This window comes from Periplaneta americana, chromosome 11, assembly GCF_040183065.1.
Source record: "Periplaneta americana isolate PAMFEO1 chromosome 11, P.americana_PAMFEO1_priV1, whole genome shotgun sequence".
Classification (NCBI taxonomy): domain Eukaryota; kingdom Metazoa; phylum Arthropoda; class Insecta; order Blattodea; family Blattidae; genus Periplaneta; species Periplaneta americana.
Genome location: NC_091127.1, coordinates 42,197,651 through 42,215,493, shown reverse-complemented (window position 1 = coordinate 42,215,493; position 17,843 = coordinate 42,197,651). Strand labels below are relative to the sequence as shown.

Here is a 17,843-nt window from a genome sequence, read left to right as displayed (position 1 = left end):
ATGTTATTTATATACTTTTAAGAAAATTTACTAAGCACAAAGGATTGGTAGAAAACGTCCTCACGATTCTAAAGTCTTTTACAAATGATAAATTTTTATGCAACAATTCGTTGATAAAACAAATGAAAAACATATTAGTAATTACTAGCGTATGTCGCTTGTGACAAATTATCAATACAGATTGCAACGGGAATAACTGGTTTTTTGCTTAGTTACTAATTCGATGGTGTTTGGGTAAATGGAGATAAGTCATAAAAACGAGTTTTGAGTTAAATTAAAATTAAGCGTCGGACCCTTATTGCAAATAATTTTCTACACAAATAAAACACATAAAATGCTAGCATTCTTTTATTTTTTACACACCCACTTCTATCATTTAACCCGTGTATTCCCTTAGGAAAAAAAAAACTCCATTTACGCAAAAAATTACAACTCTCTTTATCCGAGAACCATCGAATTTGTCGCCGGTAAAATAGTAATTTTAAATTTACGCAACAGCTCTAGGATATTAAAAAAACACTAACGTACCAAAGTCAAAGAAGGCAAGGAAGTAAAATCGACAACAGTTGACTGATAAACATGCAAATGTGTCCCAGTATTTGACTTTGATATTCACGTGAAGTCAGACAAGAGCCAGCTGTCAGGAATAAAGTGGACTTCAATGTATTCTTGAACTTTGTAAGAGAGAATTAATTTAGTGTTTTATACGCAGGGCACATACAACCTTAGCGTTCCAATGACAGGTAATGCTCACAATAACAAATAATTTACATTACTCTGTATGCTTTGAAGAACAAAAAGAGAAATAATCTTTTACATAAAATAATTTCGAATTTATATTTTATATATGATAGTCAACGTATTTCATTTTTCTTGCGAATACGTATTGCTTCTACGGAAATGAGAAATAATATATTATTAGCCTATGTTTTATGTAGATTAAGAAACATTATATCCATATTTCTTCTCAAAATAAAAATGGCATGTTGCTAATATTCTAAACACCGATCGTTTGAAACACAAGATCTGAATCTTAACTTCATAAGATTATTCTTTATGGGCTGCTGGTAGGCAAAAATTATAAAGAAATATATTTCCATACATGAATTGAACTATTTATTCTTTATTGTATTATACATATAGGTCAACTGCTGACTGATCGTTTGCGTTATAAATTTAATAATCTGATTGGCTATGTATTGTATATTTTTAGTAGAGCCATCGATGTAGCTCAGTCGGCAGATTCGCTGGGCTGCTGATCCGGAGCTGCGTTCGGACTTGGGTTGGATCCCCATTTGGTCTCATCAAATGGTTTCTTCCGAGCTTTTCCCCAGCCGTGGGACTAAAGCCGGATGGTCTATGGCGAGTCCTCGGCATCACTTCATTTCCCTCTTTGATTTGATTACCTGGTTGGGTTTTTCCGAGGTTTTCCCCAACCAAAAGGCAAATGCCGGGTAATGTTTCGGCGAATCCTCGGACCTCACCTCATCATTGGAAAAAATTACTACATTGTAAAACTGTAAAAATTGTAATTGTAATATTGTAAAATTTTGACTTGTTCCACATCTTAAAGCTTCATTGCTCATGTAAGATCTATGGAAGATAATAAATGAATGAAAATGAATGAATGTCCCATCACTGTTCAATACAATAATACCGACAATTTGGAATTTCTTGTTTGCGTTTGTAAATTTAATAATCTGATTGGCTATGTATTGTATACTTTTAGTAGAGCCATCGATGTAGCTCAGTTGGCAGACTGGCTGGGCTGCTGATCCGGAGCTGCGTTCGGGCTTGGGTTGGATCCCGCTTTGGTCTCATCAAATGGTTTCTTCTGAGCTTTTCCCCAGCAGTGGGACTAAAGCCGGATGGTCTATGGCGAGTCCTCGGCATCACTTCATTTCCCCCTTTGATTTGATTACCTGGTTGGGTTTTTCCGAGGTTTTCCCCAACCAAAAGGCAAATGCCGGGTAATCTTTTGGCGAATCCTCGGACCTCACCTCATCATTGTAGAAAATTACTAAATTGTAAAATTGTAAAACTGTAAAAATGGTAAAATATTGTAAAAATTTGTAAAAATTGTAATTGTAATATTATAAAATTTTGACTTGTTCCACATCTTAAAGCTTCATTGCTCATGTAAGATCTATGGAAGATAATAAATGAATAAAAATGAATGAATGTCCCATCACTGTTCAATAAAATAATACCGACAATTTGGAATTTCTTGTTAGAGATCTTTTCTTCTCCACTCTGTCCTAGAGTAGTGATCGATAGATTTTTGTCATCATACTTCTCTAGCTGAAGAGGCGAACTGAAGCCGAAACAGAGAAAACGCAAAATTAAAAATATAGTTTTCACTCTTCAAACAAGTTTGTGTTTTCGCGGATCATTGCCAAAGGTTTAACCCTTTGATTGCATTTGGTATTATCCTTTGCAGTCTTTGGATTTTCCAAAGGCTTTTGACCCGTGATACACAAAATGGGACGATATTCTTTTACCCAGTTTGCGGATCTCCGGTTTAGAACTATTCGGCTGTCATTAGGACGACGAAGAAGTCGTGGAACGGTAATCTTGTCAGAAATATTGCAAAAGCGAAGTCAAAAAGCGTAGGCTCAAGCCAAAAGACAAAGCAAAAGAAATAATTTTAACAATTTTGCTGAGTAGATGGTACAACTTCAAAACATTTTCAAAGAAAAGTTAAAAGACTTAAGTCAAAAGAAAAAGCGATAGCATTTGTGGAGTGCTGATGAGAACCGAATAGTTCAAAACCGGATACTTATCCTTTGTTTAAAAACCTTTGTCCTGCATGGTACCTATAATCATTACTTCCTCTACTGCTGGTAATATTGAGCATAACTTACTTAAAATAAAGTATTTTCCCTAAAATCCACACCAATATTCAATAGCCTCAATTACAAATATGTAGAATTGTCACAAATGAATTGACACTTTTCTGTTTCATAAACTGAAATATGTCACAAAAGTTTCGACAAATTGTAAAATTTTTGCTGTCATGATAAAATTTTTATGAAACAGGTATCTGACAAATTGTCACGATTTTTCCTGACATGCGGAAAGCTTTATGAGACCGAAATTGGACAATTTGTAGAGTCGTCATTTGTTTTTTGTCAGAATGACATATTTACAATGTTCAAGTTTCATGAAATAGACCCCAGGTGGTGTTTGCTGACTCCGAAAGCTCTTTACAAAGAGCTGTGTATATTTTAAAATATAATATTGCAACATCATACAATTTTAAAATATCTACAAAGAAAACAAAGATTTAAGCTTTATAGGTAAGGAACAATTAAGAACAAAGATTGTATTAGGTGATTCTATTTCAGAACAAAACAAGTAGGCTAAAACATTTTCATTATTTCGGATGTGATGTTACTTATGAAGGTCCTAACTATGTAGACAAACTGCATCGGCATTAGCAACTATAGTCCCGTCGCTCTAATTTCCGGTAGCCAATGGCGTTGCAGGTCGACTACATTTAAACGTGTGCGTCTTGTGATTCGCTGAGGAAGACGTTATTCATTTCTTAAGGCTCGATAAATATTAATATAATCGCCCGCCATTTTGGCTCTTTCGTTGGCGTTCGCAGAAAGCACACGAAGACGATATTTGCCGCTCAATTATTTGCTGAATTACAGTGCGCTTGATTTATTATCATAGGAGCTACGACATGATAATGTTTAACGGTGTGGGAAATAGATTCCTCTTATGGTAGCTCGGCAACGAAAGAACAAAAATGGCGAACGATATTACCTACCTAGACTTTATAGAGTCTTCACTTCCTAAGACGTAAGCAAAGAGGAGGAGTCACGCCGGGAATAACAGCGTCGCGACTGTAGGAGTGATAAATGGCAACGATGATGAAAATTAATTGTAATAAAAATACATTAAACCCATGCCAGAATTTGTTTTCTCTGAACCCTTAAAAATGTAATAAATTGGACAATCTATTTACCGTAAAAATATAGTAAACAGTCGCGTGTTCGATTCCCGATGGGGGTCAATGATTGTTTCATTGATCTAATCCTTCCAGCAGCACAATGGCGCTGGGGTCTACTTAGCCTCTAACAGAAATGAGTACCAGACACATTTCCTTGGGGGTAAAGGCGGCGGGCATGTAGGACTGACATCCCTGCTGCCATTAAATGTCGATTGACTGTAAAGATGAGAGCCTTAAACTCTCGCCACCCTCTGGGCCGATTGGCTTGTCATTGGATTGACATTGACTTTGACTTTCAACTCTCATGTTCAAGTAATTTATGAATATTAAGGGAAGAGGATGGTATTTTTTTAACTTTTTTCTTATTTGTTGTAAAATATTTTTTTTTTGTATGTAGAGAGCTCATAGCTGTAGTAACTCAACCAAATATAAATATTTTGAAAAAAAAAATTATTTGGGGGCCCTAATTTGAAAAAAAAAATACCCAATGCAGGATTCTACTAAAACCGACATATCTAAACCGCTTTCAAAGATAGATTCAAACAGTTTTTTGCAATGTATTTGCAAAAGCATGTTCTACAAACTATGTGTAACAGAATTTTGATATTAGTCTCTACGTTTGTAAAATAAACAATTAAAATTTAATAATAATTTTCTCATTTCCTTTCTTGCAAACAAACGGACGTATTTTTAAAATGAAATCAATTAAAAAAATTCTGTTACAGAGAAAAGTGTCCTAATAGTCTAAAGAATGTGTGTTCTAAATTTCATGCATGTATCTTTAATAGTTCAGAAATTATATCCATTTTTGTCTGGCAATGTAGCAAAAAAAAATGAAGTTACTGGAAACCGATAAAAGGGGGCGTGTGATTTAAAAATCCATAGCGCAGGAAATTTAAAAATGACGTCTCAACATCCGATAAGGGCAAAAATACCCACGAAATGTTATGCAATGCATTACACATATATCTAAGAGTATTAAAAAAAGTTTTGAAAATTTAATTTACCGGAAACAACAATAAAAGTGGGCGAGTGATTTAAAAATCTATAATGCAGGAAGTTTAAAAATGTCGACTCAACATCCGATAAGGGCACAAATACCCACAAAATGCATTCCACACATATCATAGAGTATTTTAAAGATTTTTTTTTTTTAATTTACTCATTTTTCACCAAAAAATACCATCCTCTCCCCTTAAAGTCAACTGGAACGCCTAAAACGTATTTATAAAGGTAGTGTCCCTCCTTTTCGGTATGTGCGTGTCCAATATTACTTAACATACAATATGAAATACACAGAAGAAACCACTAATAAGATATCATTTCGTAATTTTCAAATTATTTCTGCATTTTTATAGATAACAAAGATCACAACTAGTAATTCGTCAACAGTCGTCTCTGCCTAATTCTGCTTATGACATTAATCAGTTGTATGTCGTAAGATCCTTCTATATGACACAAATTTGTTGTAACACAGGATCAGGGATGTGCTGGAGGGGGCTGGCAAGGGCTCGTGCGAGCCCTTTGTTAAATGTTTATATTACTTTCGAGTCTTTTGTTAGAATAGCTTGTGAGGAAAAACAATAATAGTAAGCACTTTTCTGATTTATATCTCCTATTTTACATTCCGCTAAAGCAGCGTTTCTCAAACGTTTTTGAAGTGGGGACCACTTTTTAAAGTTAGAACAGTTCCGCGGACCACCTTACTCTTGTTCCCTTCGAAAGCAAATGTATCATTTTCATAGCATATTTTGATACCAGTATACTTATGTTTTTAAAACTGAATTAAGGTTCGGTACTTTGTTCCTCTGTTATGAATTCGGATGGTCCCTGGCTGGGTTACAGGCGCGGCGCCAGATGTGCAGGGAAAAGATGGCGAGAAACACCAGCGTATAGTGCTTTAAATCCCTATTTTGTTGCTGACAGTAGAGTGGGAAGTCGGTAGACGGTTAGGGTAATAAATTTCATAAAATGTCAGTACTGGGAGAAAAAGTGAAATTCGATTGCCATGTGTCATTTCCAAACTCTGAGATTTTAAGCTATAGTGTGATAAGCAATTCGTTTGAATTTTATTTTTTCTTCTGTCTTTTTTGAAGGACCACAGGTGGTCCGCGGACCATAGTTTGAGAAAAGCTGCGCTAAAGCGATCGATTGAAGAAATAAGAATTTAGCAGCTTCTGAACTGCTTATTGAAGACTTTCTATAATAATTATGATTTCGTTTAGAGTGGTTAGTGCAGTGCTACCACAGTCTAGTATATACAGTCACGAAACTCAATACGTAGGGAATATGCATCCATAGATAGTTGCTAACCACTAGGATCGCCAATATCGCTTCATTACTAAACTGAAATTTTTCGTTCTGCTTCGTATTATAAACCTTAACTACCAGTTAATCTTGAGTTAACTTGAGTTTAACTTGATCGACAGTTCTCTGCCGTTTAAACTGCAGTTCAAGCACAGTCTACTATATACAGTCACGAAGTTTGAGTTTTGAGGGTGCTAGAAACAATAGACTGTGACGGTACTATTTTGCATTGCCTGTAATGAGGCGATATTAGCGATCCTAGTGGTGAGCAACTATCTAATGTTTGCATATTTACCACGTATTGAGCTTCGCGACTGTATATACTAGACTGTGGTTCAAGGCTAAACAGTGCAAGATGGCGGATCCTACAATACGCATGGATATTGCAAATGTTTTACAAGAATTTATGAGTGGCGATATGTGAGTGATCAATATTACTGAACGACCACGGAGGCCAAGAATGTTTCGAACTAGAGTGCACCACTTTGAAATATACATAAATGAACGTAAGTTTTAAACAGATTGAGGCTTTCGAAGCAGACAGTCCTAACCTTCAGAATTAGGCTTATAGCCCTAACCTTGTTTCGAAAAATTGAAACTCGGATAAACATGCAACAGAAAAATGATAAAGTTAAAAAATATGTGTTTTAGGGTTTGAATTTAAAGGTTATTTGAAAAGATAAATGATTTCTTTTCTATTTTTGAAAACATTATGTTGAATCTCTGCATCACTTGGAACAGAGCTGGGCGTCGAGAGCGGATCTAGACTTTAAACGGGGACGCTTGATATTCATCCGTCACTGAATCAACGCTGCGCGGTGTTCGGCGGGGAAAAAGGGGATGAAGAGAAATCATATGACTCCCCGTGAGAGAGTAGAATCCGCTCTTCCTGCCCAGCTCTGATTTAGGACAATGCGAAATAGTACCGGCACAGTCTATTGTTCTTAGCACCCTCACAACTCAAGCTTCGTGACTGTATATACTAGACTGTGGTGCTACACTAATTATGATTAGAAAGAAAACCCGCAAAGGAGGAAAGAGATGTAACCTATAACAAGATACATTATGCTAGCATATAAACAAATGAATGAAGCTAACAATAGTGTCAAGGCAAGAAGAAAATGTGGTTAACCACAGCAAAAACAAACAGCCACCTACTCAAGAAATAAAAAGACTAACCGCAAGTTGTTAGTAGGCTAATGATAACCTACATAATCTATATTAGTTTGCCTTCATGGCAGTTATCTCGCAGAATTCCCAGCTTACACACGTCAGATACACAGAACTTGAATGGAATTTCCATGTCACGTCATGTCATCTTGAGATATAATCAAGGGTCTCCTTACCCAGATAATTTTAACACTGATCCCTCATCATATCATACAATGTAGAAATGTATTCCCTCTTTTATCTAAAGATAAGTGTTGTGATCTGTATTAGACTTTTCAACATAAAAACAATAAATAAATCATTTGGAATCAAACTATCGAAATATAAAAGCCGCGCCTCAAATCTAAGTTCCTGAAACTAAACACAGACGATTACTATCCACAAATACTCCATTAATTTAAATAGGTATTTATATGTTTATGCATTAGTTACAAAAAGTGGAAGTAAGAGCTATTCCATCTCAAATCGACCGAAATATAGAGAAAATTAACCTTGCAATTTTTAAATACAATGAAACTTTTTCTGTCCGTAGACAACTATGATATAATGCTTTGTGCAAAGTTTGAGGCATCAGAACTTCATAGTGTTTAAATTAAAAATATTTTAATTTATCGTATTTTCATAAAATTAGCAACTTTCAACTGTTGTGGCTCCGAAACCCTTTCACCCAATGATCAAAATCATAGTTTATTTTGATGCTGAAAAGTTAAAGTTTATATTGACATGTAAACAGTTTTTCTTACTTTTTATGGAACTGGAGAAATTTAGATTTTTCTTAATTAAGGCACCTTTGCCGCATTGAAAGTACAAATAAACACGTATATTTTTACTGGTGCAACGTTAATAAGACAGTATTGAAAAATCAAATAAGGAAAATAAATAGTACGCGCGTGAGCTAACCAGCTGACTGTGAGGCGGGAGCTAGCCTAGGCAAGCAAGGCTAGGAGACAAACACGTGATGTTTCGTCTAGTAGCGCATAGCTGGGCTAGCTTTATCACAGGTTTTCATAAACACAGGAGTAAAATGTCGCCCAATGCTCGCTTATCTTCATTTCTCGGCCAGTGTGTGCTGTGTTGCGCCTTTCAAGTCTAGGCGTGTGAAAATAATTTACTTAATACCCTCGAAACTTATTGCCATGACACTAAGCAAACAATGCCGAATCCCTCTTAATAATGCAAGGTTTTTCCTCAATATTTTTTTACATTTTTACAAATGGGCAAAAAGCCTAAAAGTAAGCAAAATCAGATTATCTGTCTCTCTGTATACAATAAACATAAGGATTACTTCTTATTATAACCTACCAAATGTCAGCTTCAAAATGAGCTTTCGTTCAATGTTCTGCAGTAAATGGTTCCAGAGTTCTGAGCGCTGAAAGAGGCTTGTTTTTCTAAAATACGCTAAATTTGTCGCTCAACAACACGAAAACCGTTTGACTTTCGATAGTATATTTTTTCAAATGCATTCTCCTCAGCACCTTGTATAAATAGGGAAAAAATTAGAGTATAAAAAATGCGAGGTTTGTTACTGATCGATTTCATATGGAATAGCCCGTAAGGAAGAAAGACTAAACAGGTTATGACTGCTTTAAGCTCTAGTAATGGAAAAGTAAAATAACAAATAATTCTTCCTATTTCCACATCAGTTCATTGAATCATTTTGACGTGAATACGTCTATAAATTCGGTCCAGTATTAGGGTGCCACTCCAGAAAGTCGACCGACACATTTTTAGGTCAGTTTTGTCACGCCATAATTTCTAACCTACATGACATATTTCAATGAAGGAAATGGCGATCGACAGACGACCGATAAATGTATCGAACGTGACCTTCAGTTGAGCGGGTGACGTCACCTAGCGATAGTAGTAGGGGGAAGTTAAGGCACGAATTGACGGGTCGCGGGGTAGCCGAAGCGGTGTAACTCGAAAATACGAAGCGATAGAACGTTCGCAATGGTGTCAAACGATTCGTAATGTACTAGACTACAATCTCAATTGAGCAATAATCAACAATCGACAAAATAAATTGGAAAATTTCGAGACTGAATTTGAGTGGAGATAAAATTCGCAATGTCAAGGCATTTGCAACGCGAGAAATAGTGTCAGATGTAAGTCCTGACCACAGATGACACACAGGCATTAAAGCAGTGGTTTAAGTGTACTGGTGATAGGGACTCATCTGAAGAAGCGGAGGCGTTCCTCATGACTGCTTTCTCGACGTAATTGTTGGGCTTGCGTGTCTATTCCAATCTTGCATGGATCAAAGTGGCCAGACTGTAGGTAGTCAGAAAGGAAAGACAATCGCACCTGAAGTTAAAAGAAGAAAGTATTCCAAGAAGACGAAACACAAATGAAAGTAATACAAACATAATATAATATAATATAATATAATATAATATAATATATTATTTTATTGGGTTATTTTACGACGCTGTATCAACATCTAGGTTATTTAACGTCTGAATGAAATGAAGGTGATAATGCCGGTGAAATGAGTCCGGAGTCCAGCACCGAAAGTTACCCAGCATTTTCTCATAGGCATTATTGTCAGGGTGCGAATTAAGTGGGGGGTTGAGGGGATTTCCCCCCTGTTGGAAAGTTATCCCCCTCTCATAAATTCATATTAACATCCCTGCCAGGGATAACTTCTATCCCCCCCTCACAAAAAAAAAAAAATATATATATATATTTTGTTTTAATACGAATATACTTTATAAAGTATAAAGTAAGCAAAGAAAATAATATTGATGTATTATAGTCACCGGCAAGCTGACAATTATCAATAACTTAGGAATTACACATCCTATCGCTTAAGCCCTGCTAATGGATATAATTATTATTATGATCAAGATGCAAGACAAGCAACTCAGTGCGACCAAGCGTTGAGTCGTATCGAATGAGGAGATAATAATTTTATGTATGGTATTCTCTATCTAGGATTCTAGCCCCCCCCCCCGTCAGAAATGTTAATTCGTACCCTAGTTATTACTTGCCATAATGTTCTTGAGTAAGAGTTTTCATATACATAAATCACAAAACTAACACTGCACTACTTATGGACTAATTTATGACATCAGTAGTCGCGTGAGGGTCAACAGAAAATTAGAATTAATGCGGCGATTGTGACAGACAGGAAGTTATCATATTATGTGGTCATATTGCCGATAATGTTCCAGAAAGATACTGATAAGGTGGGAGTTTAGGCAACCGCGTAACAATTATACAAACCAAGATTGATAACACAACTTGACAACCGAACGACTAATTAAATGTTAACTTCCTCGCAAGAAAGCTGACACTGGTGTCATATGAATCTTTCTCCCGCATCAAAAGTTATGTTAACAACTTAACTTGGTCACTGAAATCAACATAACAAATTGCATAAGAACAAAGATCAAACGATAACGTTATCAGTGCACGCTAAGCCATAAAGCGCCATCATGTAGAAGCAGTGGAACAAAATAATAAACAAAGAAAACATTATATTTCATTAAATAAGAAAGTAACAAGAAATTTGAGGAAATCTCTATATTTGAGTGTAACGTCTATACAGGTATTAAGAGTAATGGAATAAGGATAAATTAATAGGGCCTATAATTTGCTGTAAGATTTAAGTGTGTCTAATTAACGGATAAAATACAGGGTGTATCACGAGGTTTTCCCCCGGCTCATGGAGGTGATTTCTGGTGTTATTTGGGACAAAAAATGTAAATAAAGTGATGGGGTGACATTCATAATTAAGGAATTACGGCAATTTGAAAAAAGCGGAAAAACTTTTTTTATTTGAAGATGTCACTGACAAAAATGGAAATCATAGTTAGAATACAAACAAGTGCTTCATTTTGTACCAGTCTCTTGCATGTAGAGTGGATTTAAAGCAAATGTTCAAAATTCCTCCCTGCAACTGAAGGCAAAGAGTCGCACGGGTGTGAACCGCGCGTGTAGCATTTCGTAACTTCACATGTTCGTTCCTTATTGTCGCTGCGGCATCGAGAATGCGTTGAATCAACTCTTCTCGTGTTTGCACCCTAATCTGGTAAGGCCTGCACGATGTCTTTCATCCACCCCCAGATACCGTAATCTAGGGTGCTAAATCTGGGGATCTGGCAAACAAACGGTAGGCATGACCATGTGGTTCTAAATGCTGCACTTTTCGCACATGAAAAGGATACAGTCCGTTCTCATGAAGAATTCTCCATACTTAGGAATGTGAAACGTTAAATCCCCCCCACACACATCGTTAGTCCTGCTCAAACATGTCTAGCGCTACATACACCATGGCGTGTTTCGAAAATCTGTTGTAACTCCTTAATTATGAATGTCACCCCATTACTGTATTTACATTTTTTATTCCTAATAACGCCAGGAATCACCTCCATAAACAAAGGGAAAACTTCGTGATACACCCGGTATAAGCTATAACAATAATTCATTGAAACAGAATACGATATTAAGAGGAAAGCAAAGACCTGAGCCAAGGCAATAATTAACATTAATTGGTATAGTGTATTAACGCCGCGGCCTCATACTTAACATGCCGGCATCATACAATAACGTGCGGTGTTCTTTTAAAACATAATTTTGCAGACAGATTGTTGCTCTGTAGGTTTCACTCTAAGCGTCAAGTTGTCACGTCTACTTCCTCGATAAGTACAGGGACATCATTTTATTTTTACTTCAATTTTTATTGTACCTGAGTTTTTGTATGTACTTCACTCCCATCCCTTCTACTAATAAAGTTCCAAGTGTCTTCCACACAGAATCAAGACCGCATATAGTAAACAGCACTGAGTTAGTGAGTATAGTACGTTCCAGAAATATGTTCGCGTTTCCCAGTGACGAAAGAGCTATCAATATTGAATCATATTTTCGCACAGGTACTGTCCGTTTGCCTACGTCGTATCCAGATTTCCCTCACCTGCTTCTGCTCGCCCCTCTGTAAAAGCTGGGCTGTCTTAGATCTTTTCTAAAAACATTAATTTCTGTTAGGAAATGGTCGTTTACGTAATATTATGCAACTGTTTAAAATAACGTAAATAAATGGGCCTTGTTAAGTAATTAACTGTCACGTGATTTCCCCCCTTTCTACGATCCTACGGCATAACCACTAGGACGGACAGTAGATAGCATGTCTGAGTAATTTTATCTGTGCGGGTCGGACAGAAGTGAAGATTGAATTTACAGTACGTAAGGTACTCTTTTATAGAGTAGGTACAGAATTATTTCAACATGAGTTACCAGTACGAAGGACGAAACTGGCAATTGGAGTTAGATGCAATAGTCTATAGTGCGATAATATGCACAAAAGAACTGAAGCCTGTATCGAAATGAACGGCCACCATTTTCAAATCTGGGTTTAAATATCCATATTATGATTATTTTTCAATTTAACTTAATTCTCTGTACGCCCTGTATATTGTACGCTAATGTGCTGTAGACAGTATAATATACAATGCATAATGATTACGTTCGCATGGATAACTCAGTTCGTGAGTAAAACACTTATTCTTAATATAGTACTGCATTTTAATTAAACAAAAACCTAATGGAAATTATCGAACTCAAAATTGCGATATTTCCTAGTCTATGTAAATGGATGAACTACTTTTCTTTCCTCCTACACCTAGTAAAGTGATTTGTTTGTATTTTACGCCAGTATCATCGAACTCCAGTCGTGGAAGGGGTAGCAAACTGTGTTTCCGGTTCTCTAAAGGTATAGCCAGGTTAATATTAAAAATGTTAGTAAAAATAAAATAATATCCCTGTATAAGTACTAGTTTGTTATATTGTTAAATGGCTATTGTTGTTATTATTATTATTATTATTATTATTATGCTACGGACTGGAAGGTCCGGGGTTCGATCCCAGGTGGTGACAGGATTTTTTTCTCGTTGCCAAACTTTCAGAACGGCCCCGAGGTTCACTCAGCTTCCTATAAAATTGAGTACCGGGTCTTTCCCGGGGGTAAAAGGCGGTCAGAGCGTGGTGCCAACCACACCACCTCATTCTAGTGCCGAGGTCATGGAAAGCATGGGGCTCTACCTCCATGCCCCCCCAAGTGCCTTCATGGCATGTTAAGGGGATACCTTTACCTTTTTTATTATTATTATTATTATTATTATTATTATTATTATTATTATTATTTCATATACGAGTACGTTGACATTCTTAACTCTTAATAATAACTCTTTAATAATAATTTTTAATCACATACCTTAATGTTCTTCCTCAGCACAAGACATTGCAACCTCGGTTTTAGTCCACGTGGATTAGACAAGTAGGTGTCATTTTATAATGGAAGCAGGTTATTGGTTGCAACAATGAAATTAAAGCGAGTGATTGGAGCGGCGACACAAAAAATTGAAAACAATAATACAATTAAATTTCAAAGACTTGCCGAATGTTACGCACGAGGCCGCTCAAAGACCTGCGGAATGTTAAGCATGAGAGCGCAGCGATAATATATAAACACAGGATAATGCGATAATATCCGATAAATGTTACTTCTCCATATATGCGCAATTGTTAGACATGTCGGTGGCATTGTTTGAAACCCGTTCCGACTCTGTCGCCGTACCTCGCTAATGTTTTAAAATACCACTTCAAAATCGCTTTCCGTTGTTCGAACCAACGAGCACAGAATGTATCCGCCATTTGGTTTTCACACTACACCTCAGCGCTCTTCGGGTCACTGCCAACTAACAACATTACTTACTTACTTACAAATGGCTTTTAAGGAACCCGGAGGTTCATTGCTGCCCTCACATAAGCCCGCCATTGGTCCCTATCCTGAGCAAGATTAATCCAGTCTCTACCATCATATCCCACCTCCCTCAAATCCATTTTAATATTATCTTCCCATCTACGTCTCGGCCTCCCCAAAGATCTTTTTCCCTCCGGCTTCCTAACAAACACTCTATATGCATTTCTGGATTCGCCCATACGTGCTATATGGCCTGCCCATCTCAAACGTCTGGATTTAATGTTCCTGGGCTAAAGCAGGGAGATGCACTATCACCTTTACTTTTTAACTTCGCTTTAGAATATACCATTAGGAAAGTTCAGGATAACAGGCAGGGTTTGGAATTGAACGGGTTACATCAGCTTCTTGTCTATGCGGATGACGTGAATATGTTTGGAGAAAATACACAAACGATTAGAGAAAACACAGAAATTTTACTTGAAGCAAGTAAAGCGATCGGTTTGGAAGTAAATCCCGAAAAGACTAAGTATATGATTATGTCTCGTGACCAGAATATTGTACGAAATGGAACATAAAAATTGGAGATTTATCCTTCGAAGAGGTGGAAAAATTCAAATATCTTGGAGCAACAGTAACAAATATAAATGACACTCGGGAGGAAATTAAACGCAGAATAAATATGGGAAATGCGTTCGGTTGAGAAGCTCTTATCATCCAGTCTGCTGTCCAAAAATCTGAAAGTTAGAATTTATAAAACAGTTATATTACCGGTTCTTCTGTATGGTTGTGAAACTTGGACACTCACTCTGAGAGAGGAACATAGGTTAAGGGTGTTTGAGAATAAGGTGCTTAGGAAAATATTTGGGGCTAAGCAGGATGAAGTTACAGGAGAATGGAGAAAGTTACACAACGCAGAACTGCACGCATTGTATTCTTCACCTTACATAATTAGGAACATTAAATCCAGACGTTTGAGATGGGCAGGGCATGTAGCACGTATGGGCGAATCCAGAAATGCATATAGAGTGTTAGTTGGGAGACCGGAGGGAAAAAGACCTTTAGGGAGGCCGAGACGTAGATGGGAGGATAATATTAAAATGGATTTGAGGGAGGTGGGATATGATGATAGAGACTGGATTAATCTTGCACAGGATAGGGACCGATGGCCGGATTATGTGAGGGCGGCAATGAACCTTCGGGTTCCTTAAAAGTCATTTGTAAGTAAGTAAGTAAATTATGTCAGGTGAAGAATACAATGCGTGTAGTTCTGCGTTATGTAACTTTCTCCATTCTCCTGCAACCTCATCCCTCTTAGCCCCAAATATTTTCCTACGAACCTTATTCTCAAACACCCTTAATCTCTGTTCCTCTCTCAAAGTGAGAGTCCATGTTTCACAACCATACAGAACAACCGATAATATAACTGTTTTATAAATTCTAACTTTCAGATTTTTTGACAGCAGGCTAGATGACAAAAGCTTCTCAACCGAATAATAATAGGCATTCCCCATATTTATTCTGCGTTTAATTTCCTCCCGAGTGTTATTTATTTGTTACTGTTGCTCCAAGATATTTGAATTTTTCCACCTCTTCGAAGGATAAATCTCCAATTTTTATAGTTCCATTTCGTACAATATTCTAGTCACGAGACATAATCATATACTTAGTCTTTTCGGGATTTACTTCCAACCCTATCGCTTTACTTGCTTCAAGTAGAATTTCCGTATTTTCCCTAATCGTTTGTGGATTTTCTGCTAACATATTCACATCATCCGCATAGACAAGCAGCTGATGTAACCCGTTCTAAGCCACAATTTCCCCGAATATGTTGCAAAGTTATTGATGAACAAACAGTGTATACATTTTTTTGGGCTATTCTGTATATTATACAAATTTCTTGCACCATTCTATGACTGTAATTCATGGACATAAAATGTTTGCTGCAAAACAGCTATGTTAACACGTATCTGCTAATGAAGCACACACCTCCGTCGCCAATGTGCTTACGTATACAGGCCTACACAAGAGAGACAGCTCCAACATGCAGTAACATAGTATCTACACTACATTTCAAAATCATCATTAAACGAATCGGTTATTTGGAAAAGACCACATCCCCACTTTTCTTCGAAATCGATTTCTTGGTGCCAATCGACCCAGTAATGGTAGACACACATTATGTGCGAAAACGCCATCTCTAAAAATTATATTAATTCAATTGCACTACGGACTAATGAAAATGGAGTGAAAATTAATTAATCCAAAACTTTTACCATTTCTTTGTCACGTAAAACTAGTTCCTTAAAATACAATTATTCTCTTAATAATGTCATAATTATTAGAAAAGATTGTGTTAGAGATCTTGGTGTCCTACTTAATTCTAAATTGTATTTTCATGATCATATGCAATATATTTATAATCATTCAATAAGAATGCTTGGTCTAAGTAGGTCTATAACTTATTCTTTTTCTACTCCTATGTCTCTATTAATTTTATACTATACATTGGTTAGATCTAAACTTGAATATCCATGTGTTGTCTGGAATTCCATTACTTCCACCGACTCGGTTAAATTGGAAAATAGTCAAAGAAAATTTATTTCCTTATGTACTTTTCGATTTTTACCCAATTCCTGTGTTTATAATTATGAGAGTAACTGCAGATATTTTAATTGTTGTGGTCTATATGCCAGACGTCAAGATCTTGATTATTTGTATTTTTTGTAAGGCCATTAAGGGTGAAATTGATTGTGAATCTTTCTTAAATAATATCAGTCTTTGTATTCCTACAACAGGATTAAAATTAAAAAAAAAAAAAAAAAAATTTACACTAGAAATTCAAAATCTCTTTCTCCGATCTGCAGATGCATAAAAAATGTCAATTTGCATGAATTATTTAGATCCATTTAATGTATTATATTTCGGAATATGTATGATAAGAACTTTCTTGTATTTACTAGAGATGAACAAAACTACTTGGCGCTCTCGCTCGCTGTGTTCGTTGCATTTGTCTTTCGAGTCTCGTCTCTTCATTCTCGTGCGCTTCGAGTCTCGCTCATCATTCTCGAAATAGCAATTGGTCGGTGTGGAAAGATTTCGTAACTTTGAATAACATACATCATTGAAATAAACAGCATTATAAATGTTTAAATGAGACAAAAAGACAAAACAGAACAGTATCTTAGTTATCAAAATGTTCTGGTTCTATATGAAGGGTACACGGGATTAACGATCAAGGTCCATTTTAGAAAGTTTCGAGAAAAACGAATTTTAAAGTTTAAGCACTTAATACTTTGTTATGTGTGTATTTAATAGAAATTGACGTAGTGGAATGTCAAGAACGATGATTTCTTATTACTAGCTAGACCACATGATAGTAGGTACTTCCTTTCCACTATAAGATAGCATTATTAACTCAATTTCGATTTTTGGTGGATCTTGATCGTTTTTCCCGTGTACCCTTCATATATGATATTACCTATGGTTATATAAATAGAAAAAAAATTCTCAAATAAATTTGCATTTCTAAGAAACATAAAACATAACTTTACTATCTTTTTACTTGAGATTGCACACTTGATCTCAAACATATGAAAAAAAATTCCTAGCCTTTTAACAAGGGCCTAGTAATTAAATAAAGACTGGGGAACGGATTATTATACACTGAAAGGCAGAAATGATGTTTCAAATAGGCTACTTGATTGT

The 17,843-nt window shown here is 36.2% G+C and overlaps 2 protein-coding genes across 4 annotated transcripts in view; one reads left to right on the top strand and one right to left on the bottom strand.

Moving 5' to 3' along the window:
- The window catches only part of LOC138708965 (uncharacterized), a 267,711-nt gene that overhangs the window by 121,477 nt on the left and 128,391 nt on the right, over positions 1-17,843 (top strand). Inside the window, exon 3 of one of the 3 annotated variants that reach the window (XM_069839372.1) lies at positions 1,730-1,807. The exons of 1 other annotated variant lie outside the window; for it this stretch is intronic. The gene's annotated coding sequence lies outside the window, so the exon portion shown is untranslated. Of the gene's footprint in view, positions 1-1,213; positions 1,274-1,729; positions 1,808-17,843 lie in introns of those variants that run through there. One more of the 3 variants, XM_069839371.1, reaches the window with a different exon arrangement.
- The window catches only part of LOC138708966 (oxaloacetate tautomerase fahd2, mitochondrial-like), an 81,163-nt gene that overhangs the window by 45,979 nt on the left and 17,341 nt on the right, over positions 1-17,843 (bottom strand). The gene's annotated exons all lie outside the window — the stretch shown is intronic.